The sequence below is a fragment of the Mus musculus genome, chromosome 10, assembly GCF_000001635.26.
Source record: "Mus musculus strain C57BL/6J chromosome 10, GRCm38.p6 C57BL/6J".
Taxonomy (NCBI): Eukaryota; Metazoa; Chordata; class Mammalia; order Rodentia; family Muridae; genus Mus; species Mus musculus.
This window is the reverse complement of record NC_000076.6, coordinates 61,146,523-61,154,790: the sequence shown is the minus strand read 5'-3', so window position 1 is coordinate 61,154,790 and position 8,268 is coordinate 61,146,523. Positions and strand designations below refer to the sequence as shown.

Sequence of the window (8,268 nt, the reverse complement as noted above, 5' to 3'; positions counted from 1 at the left end):
AAAATAATTTGAGGGCTGGCGAGATGGCTCAGTGGTTAAGAGCGCCGACTGCTCTCCTGAAGGTCCCAAGTTCAAATCCCAGCAATCACATGGTGGCTCACAAACCATCCATAACAAAATCTGATGTCCTGCTCTGGAGTATCTGAGGACAGCTACAGTGTACTTACATATAATAAATAAATAAGTCTTTAAAAAAAAAAAATAATTTGAAAGCCAGGCGTGGTGGCGCACACCTTTAGTCCTAGCACTCCGGAGGCAGAGGCAGGCGGATTTCTAAGTTCAAGGCCAGCCTGGTCTACAAAGTGAGTTCCAGGACAGCCAGGACTATACAGAGAAACCCTGCCTCAAAAAACCAAAAAAAAAAAATTTTTTTTTTGATTTTGGGATGGGAAAAGAAGTTATAATTATATGAGTATTGGATTTGATAGGACTGGGGACTTACTGATCTCCAAATAGCAATACCTATAGGCTCCCAGTAGCCTGGCTTACCTATAGGCTCCCAGTAGCCTGGCTTACCTATAGGCTCCCAGTAGCCTGGCTTACCTATAGGCTCCCAGTAGCCCGGCAGCCCACGGGAGCTTTACAAAGGCTTAGAGAGAGGTTGTTGAGAGGGAAGGGGACCAAGCAACTTGCTAAGCTAAGGTCCTTAACTGTGCTTAGCTCATCTCAGAACTCTGACAGGGACCTGGCTATGGTGGAATAATGTTTGTAAATGTCGCCTGGAGAGACCCGGCTCAGTGTGGGTGCTGGGCACAGACAGCTGTTGCAATAAGCCAGAGTGCTGCGACATTACAAACTTTGATTTGAGAATCCTGGAAGCCCAGCTTAGGGAGTTAGAACCACTTGCCTGCACCTTACTCCATCAGATATATCTGACAAACCCCATATGGCTGAGAGAACTCTGATAAGGCAGAAACAAGAGGAAAAACTCAATGTTTTCCAAAGAAGCAACGGAGTCAGACAAGACGGCACATGGATATGACCCCGACACTCTGGAGGGGGAGGCAGGAGGATAAGGAGTTTAAAGCCATCCTCAGCTATATATAGAATTTAAGGCCAGCCTGGACAACACGCTATCATTTTGCAACATGAAGCAAAACAAAGACAAAGACATACACGTACACACACATATACAACACACATACACACACACGTGCATGCACATGTTTTGGCTCTCTCTCTGTCTCTCTTCAAAGTTTTTTTCTTGTAGCTCCTCACTGGTTTCCTTCTGCCAAAGGAAGTTTCTATTTGTTTAGCTTTTTAATCAAGTTAATGTTTTTTGATGGTTTCTTGTTACTGTTGTTTACAGTAGGCGTCTTTGGGAAGAGTGGGGCTTCCTTGAAAAGTTAAATCTCAGTTTTGTGAAGGTTTGGTCACTGTTGTCTTTGGGGATGAATACTGGGCAGAACAAGGGGCCACGCAAGCCAAGGGCATGCAGCCACTCACTGTTCCTCTTCGCTTCTTGTCACATAGCAATGAGCAGGCACTTGCTTTGTTCTGTGGCCACCTCCCTTTTACCCGCCTCTCCACTGTGCCCATCTGCCAAGCCTTTGGATAATCTCTTAGTAGGTGGCCAGTAAGGTTGAACCCAGCCTGCTCCTAGAACTCCATGTTCATTTCTGGGCCCTATCTGGGTCCACTGGCCTTATGGCCTTCTTTGTGGGTGTGTATGTGATAATTTCTCTATGTATTTCTGGCTGTCCTGGAACTCATTCTGTAGACTAGGCTGGCCTTGAACTCAGAGCTCTTTTTGCCTCTGCCTCCCCAGGGCTGGTATTAAAGGTATGTGATAGCTGCTTATGAATTATTTGTTGGATTCTGCAGGTTACTTTCCTGATTTCTTCAAGGCTCATATCTGTGGGGCTCCTTTTTGGAATCCCATATTATAACCGTGTGGTTTCTCTCCTGTTCATCTGCCTACCATCAGCTTATCTTTACTTTTCCACATTCCTTTCTAGCAGGGTCTCAGAAGCCACAAATCTCAGATCTCCCCACAACCTTGCACACACACACACACACACACACACACACACACACACACACACACACACACACACACAGAAAGAGAGAGAGAGAGAGAGAGAGAGAGAGAGAGAGAGAGAGAGCCCAATCTGAGCAAGGAGTAGAAGGTGATGTTTGCCTTTAATCCTAGCACTTAGGAGGTGAATTCAAGGCCAGCTTGGTTACTACATAGCAGGTTCCAGACCAGCCAGGACTACATAGCAAGACCTGTTGGGGTGGTTTTTTTTTTTAGCACTACTGTTCTGGCTTCTTATGTCCATCACCCTTCCAACCTTTATTCCACTCTGATTTCTCTCCAATCCCCCACTCCCACCCCAACATTAGGTAGGAGAGAAAGAAGGTGAGAGGAAAAAGGGGATGTAGACATCTTTGACTACTTCCTACTGATTAGGGGTGTTGGGTTCCTTGGGGCAAGTTATATCTTTGCAGTCAGGATATCCAATTTCTTCTTCTCTCTTTTTTGGCTCATGACCATTTGACAACTGCAAGGGCAGAGAGCAGCAGCAGCAGCCACCAAGGCCTTCTTGGGGCTCTCCCATTTATTATACCCTCTCCAGTGTCCCCAGAATTAAGCTATCTGCTGTTGACAAAGGTCAAGTCCCTCCTAGAGCACAAGGCAAATCACAATCACCTGCTGTGAAGCAGCCTCTTATCTCACACCTGGGATTAGAACAAAAACACATTCACATAACATAACTGAGTTTTTAAGAAACCAAAATTCTCGCAGCACCCTATCAAAAAAAAAAAAAAAAAAAAAAAAAAAAAAAAGAGGTGGGAATGGGGGAAATGTGCCTGCACATGGAGGAGGAGATATCACTTACTAGGTCGTGGTGGCTATCATTTTAAGCAGAACCAGATGCACTGGTGTGAATATTTTCCTCAGTTGGTAGGCACAGGCACTGCAGTGAAATATTCCCTGCGTAAACTGAACACACTACATGGCGTTGTGTGTGTGTCCCAGAGTGGCTTCTTTCCTTCCCTCAAACTCTGCATCAGAGAGATGTCCAGCTCCTCCCTAGTTCCCACCCACATTTGGTCCCTCTCAGTCTCTTGTTATCTTAGGAGGCACCAAGGGTATCAAAGGGACAGCTTGGGGACATAAGTTCTCCCTTCAGCACACATGACCCATGCAGTTTTTCATTAAACTTCCTAAAAAATTACAAACGGGGCCTGGAGAGATAGCTCAGCAGTTAAGAGCACTGATTGCTCTTCCAGAGGTCCTGAATTCACTTCCCAGCAACCACGTGGTGGCTCACAACCATCTGTAATGGGATCTGATGCCACCTTCTGGTGTGTCTGAAGACAGCTACAGTGTATTCATATAAATAAAGTAAATCATATATACATATATATTGTAAACAAATGTACCATAATAAGAACACAAGCATTCTCTGCAAACCATGTGTGTGTGTTTTCAGATCTTGTGTCCACACTGTAACAATGTGTGTGTGTTCTCAGATCTTGTACCTACACTGTAACAAGCACAGTGTAGGTACCGATTCAGGCCTAGATTGGGGCTCAAACTCCCTGACTTTTATTTAACAAGTTCCCAGGTGATGCCAATGCTGTTCTTGGGAAATGACAAGTCTCTCAAGGTGGTTTTAGGCAGCCTATATCTCTCTCACCAGCCAGCTGAGCTTGGGAGGAGGGCCCCAAAGCTTTAGGTTTCTGTTACTCTTTGCCCCTACCCTCACCCCACCCTTTCTGATTCTCTCTCTCTCTCTCTCTCTCTCTCTCTCTCTCTCTCTCTCTCTCTCTCACACACACACACACACACACACACACAGAGAGAGAGAGAGAGAGAGAGAGAGAGAGAGAGAGAGAGAGAATGCAAAAGCACCAGTCAGGAATTCCTCGATCAAGCCTGCAGGCTTAGACCTGTTTTATAGTCTCCACTCTGCTGAGACGTGCCAAGTGTAGCTCTCTCCAGCCTTTGTTCTGTGCTCTCTAGAATCTATCAGACAAATAGCTGAAGGCTCCCACTCTGTCACTAATAAACAAGTCGCCCCCGCCCCCCCAACGTTCCTTTGAAGTCGGAAGCCTTGGCTTTCCAGGCTAAGCTCCACTTCTGTGTGTTTGGAAGATGTCATCTTCTCTGGTCTCTGTGCCCTTATTTGTCAGTTGCAAAGGAGGGATTGAGAGTCAAGGGACATGGACAAGCCAGGACACAAAATGAGCATGTACAATAGGGACGCTTACCATAGTATAGTTTTTGCCAAAGAAAAGATCAGCCAAAACAGTTGACCTAGTTCATATTTCTGGGAAGGATCAGATGCATATAGGGGGTCAGATATTGTTCCCGAGTCACCTGGGTGTGTGAATTCTAGATTCAAGGATGAGGAGCTAGGGAGATTGCTTAGCATGTGCATGTAAGAGGACTTCAGTTCGAATCCCCAGCACCATGCAAAAAGCCCCATATAGCCATGCTCACCAGTGTTGGCGTTGGGTAGGGGGCTCAAACAGGTGATCACTGGGTCCTGATTATCCACACATCATCTGTAAGCTTCTGACTCGTGCATGGTTTGCCCGGCCACACATATGTACACGCACGGGGGTGGGGTGGGATATTCTTTTTTTTTTTTTTTTTTATTATATGTAAGTACACTGTAGCTGTCTTCAGACACTCCAGAAGGAGTCAGATCTCGTTACAGATGGTTGTGAGCCACCATGTGGTTGCTGGGATTTGAACTCTGGACCTTCGGAAGAGCAGTCGGGTGCTCTTACCCACTGAGCCATCTCACCAGCCCCCGGGGGTATTCTTAAGTATTAAATAATTCTACATGCATCTGGCAGCTAAGGAGAGGGCTGGAGACAGTACCTCTGATCTGAAGAAGTCCTAAAAGAGGGAACTTATGTAACTCTTAAGAGCAGGCATTGGAAGGGCGTGTGTCAACCAGGGGTTATTTCAGGGGATCTGGATGGAGGAGAGAGGTACCTGGGGCTTTTGGTTGTATAAGGGTGATGAAGGCCCAACAACCTGCCAGATCTCTTTAGGGTCTTAACTGCTGTGAGAGGGAGACTGGGTGCTGTCACGGGATGCAGAGGAGGTAAAATGTCCCATCTCGGACACACTAGGTGGAGATAAGAATGCCATTGCTAACCACACCCTCATTTGAGTATCAGCATTCACAAGGGGGCAAAGTTGGCTGTCACTGCTGTCACTGTGCTGTCACCTGCTCCAGCACTTCAGTGTAGTCATTCCTATTTGAAAGGTCAATTCGGGGTTTTTTTTTCCCCCAACCTAGTGTGAAGGGTGACCTTTGTGACCTTGGGGGTCCTTCCACTTGAATTGTAGTGCTTGCCAGCTTTGCTTCTGAAAAAAACATTTCTGCCCAGTATTTATACCATTTGCCCTCTGTTTATTTCTTTTGGGGAAGTGAAGGCTGGGGTGGTATTATTTCCATTAACCAAGTTGACATGCTTTTTTCATTCAGACATCTTTAACCTTGATGGGAAAATCAAGTTTCCAACACAGAAAAGAGACCAAGGGCCAACCCCTTGCTCACTCAGTGAACATAACACAAGTTAAAGTCATCTCAGAGGAGGGAATATTGATTAAGAAAATGCCTCTATGAGATTCAGGCTATAGGCAAACCTGTAGGGCATTTTCTTAATTAGGGATTGATGGGGGAGGTCGCAGCCCACTGTGGGTGGTGCTATCCCTGGGTTGGTGGTCCTGGGTTCTATAAGCAAGCCAGCCATGAGGAGCAGGGCAGTAAGCAGCACTCCTTCATGGCCTCTGCATCAGCTCCTGCCTTCAGGTTTTGCCCTGTTTGAGCTCCTGTCCTGACTTCTTTTGTTGATGAACAGTGCTCTGGACGTGTAAGCCAAATAAACCCTTTCTTCCCCATATTTCTTTGGTCATGGTGTTTCATCACAGCAATAGAAACCCTAAAACAGTAAAATCTCAAAGCTCTTCCTTTAAAGACCCAGGTTAGGTGGTTGCTCAGATTAGTCTTGTCTGCAGACACTGGCTGGAAGTGACCAATTGTGTCCAGAATGCAAGGGTTGGGGTGGGGAATAGGGTCTTATTTTGAAGCCCCGGTTGGCTTCAAAATTGCCTCAGGAATTACAGGAACAAACCACCACACCAGGTTCAAGTTAATTATTTCAAGCATTTATTTTTATTTATGTGTAAGCGTGTGTGTGTGTGTGTGTGTGTTTATGGCCTCAGAGGCCAGAAGACAATGTCAGAGTCCATGGACCGGGAGTGGTGTTTGGGAGCCATCTTAAGTGGGTGCTGGGACCCAGCCTCACTGAGCCCTCCCTCCCCAATCACTTCACATAACCAGCTTTTTATGGGTATAATTTCAGTACTTGGGAGCCTAAAGCAGGAAGATTGATTCAAGTTCAAGGCCAGTTTATAGCTTACACGACAGAGTGAGACCCTGTCTCAAACACTAACCAGCCCCTAAACTGTTGAGTGTAGTGGCTGGCAGGAAGATTGTGAGTTCAAAGTTATCCTAAGATACAGGACCAGTTTGGGGCCAGCATGACCTAAGTCAGAACTTGGATCAAAACAAAGAATTGTTAAGAGAGATGTCACCTTAGATTTTTGGAAGGCTGTGATGAGGCGGGAGAAAACCTAGATCAAAGCCTTTGACTGCCCTACAGAAAGACCTCAAAGCCAGTCTCGGCAACTTAGTATAAAAAGCCTGCATCACAAAACAACAACAAACAACAATAGCAACAAAAGACAAACACAAAGAGTAGCCTGAAGAAGTTGTAAACTCACAGGGCCAGCTGCTGGCGAAAGGTGAGACCCCTAGACACCCTATCTGGCTTAGACACAGTCCCTACCCGGCCAGCAGGCGGCGCGCACGCCCACACGGCTCTGGGCGCCCCGAACCTTGGCGCCGAGCCTCTCAACCCTGGCGCCATTACTTAGCCCTGGCCACAAACTCTCGCCTGAGTTCCCCCGACACCACAGCCCGGACCCAGCAGTAGGCGGGCGGAGGGCTGCGGGGCGAGCCGAGCCCAGCGCGGCGTCGGACGTGCGCGCGCCCGACAGCGGCAAGGGCGCGCACGGCCCGGGCTCCTGGAGGCGGGCGGGTACCCCAAGGCCATTTCCGGGAGGGGCGGGGCCGGGGGCGGCGCACCTCCAATCTCTGCGGCGGCGGCGGAAGGGGGAACCCGGGTCCCGTGGCCAGCGAGTGAGTCGCTCGCAGAACCGAGGCGCGTGAGGTGGGCGGCGGCCAGCGGAGCCTCTGCGGGGAAAGAAGGAGCCGGGTCCACAGCCTGAGGAGGTGGAGCTGCCGCGGCGGGCTGGACCCGGCGGGAGCAGTGGGGAGCCGAGAGGAGCTGGAGGGATCCGGGCCCGGGCTGAGGGGAGAGGAGGGAGGCCGAGCTGTGGTTGGGGAGCCGAGAGGGAATTGGGTTGTGGGGAGCTGCGCGGAGGGAACCGGGCTGTGGGGAGCTGCGCTGAGGGAGGCAGGTCTGTGGTTCATGGAGAGCTGGGCTGAGGGGAGCGCGGCTGAGGAAAGCAGGGCCCGAGCTGAGAGGGAGCCGGGCTGAGGGAGAGCTGGGCTGAGGGGAGCGCGGCTGAGGAAAGCGGGGCCCGAGCTGAGAGGGAGCCGGGCTGAGGGAGAGCTGGGCTGAGGGGAGCGGGGCCCGGGCTGAGGGGGAGCAGGGACCGGGCTGAGGGGAGCAAGGGTTCAGGCTGAGAGGGTCCTGGGCTGAGGGGAGCGGGGCCCGAGCTGAGAGGGAGCCGGGCTGAGGGAGAGCCGGGCTGAGGGAAGCGGTGCCCGGGCTGAGGGAAGCAGGGCTCAGGCTGAAAGGGAGTGGGCTGAGAGGAAGCTGAGCTGAGGGGTGCAGGTCCGTGGCACAGGGAGAGGTGGGATGAGGGAAGCGGGGCCCAGACTGAGGGGAGCAGCGCCTGGGCTGAGGGGGAGCCGGGCTGAGAAGGAGCAAACTGAGGGGTGCGGGCCCCAGACTGAGGGGAGCAGGGTCGGGGCTGCGGGGTCGGGGCTGAGGGGAGCGGGGCCCAGGCTGAGGGGAGCAGGGCCCAGGCTGAGAGGGTCCTGGGCTTAAGGGAGTCAGGCTAAGAGGGGGCGGGCTGAGGGGAGCCGGGCCTGGTCTGAGGGGGCTGGGTCCGGGCTGATGGGGAGCCGAGCTGCGGGGTGTGGGTTCCCGACTGCTGTGGGGCGTCGGAGAGACCCAGGCTCGAGTCTGTGGCCGGGGCTGAGTAGTGGCGCCAGGCTACAGGGGCGCGGGGGAAAGGCAGGCCGGGCTGGAGGAGTCCCGGGT

The 8,268-nt window shown here is 50.8% G+C and overlaps 1 protein-coding gene across 4 annotated transcripts in view; it reads left to right on the top strand.

Moving 5' to 3' along the window:
• Positions 1 to 7,106: 7,106 nt before the first annotated feature.
• The window catches only part of Sgpl1 (sphingosine phosphate lyase 1), a 49,043-nt gene continuing 47,881 nt past the window's right edge, over positions 7,107 to 8,268 (top strand). Inside the window, exon 1 of one of the 4 annotated variants that reach the window (NM_001316674.1) lies at positions 7,107 to 7,175. The gene's annotated coding sequence lies outside the window, so the exon portion shown is untranslated. Of the gene's footprint in view, positions 7,269 to 7,292; positions 7,457 to 8,268 lie in introns of those variants that run through there. The other 3 variants (NM_001316673.1, NM_009163.4, XM_017313860.2) reach the window with 3 other exon arrangements.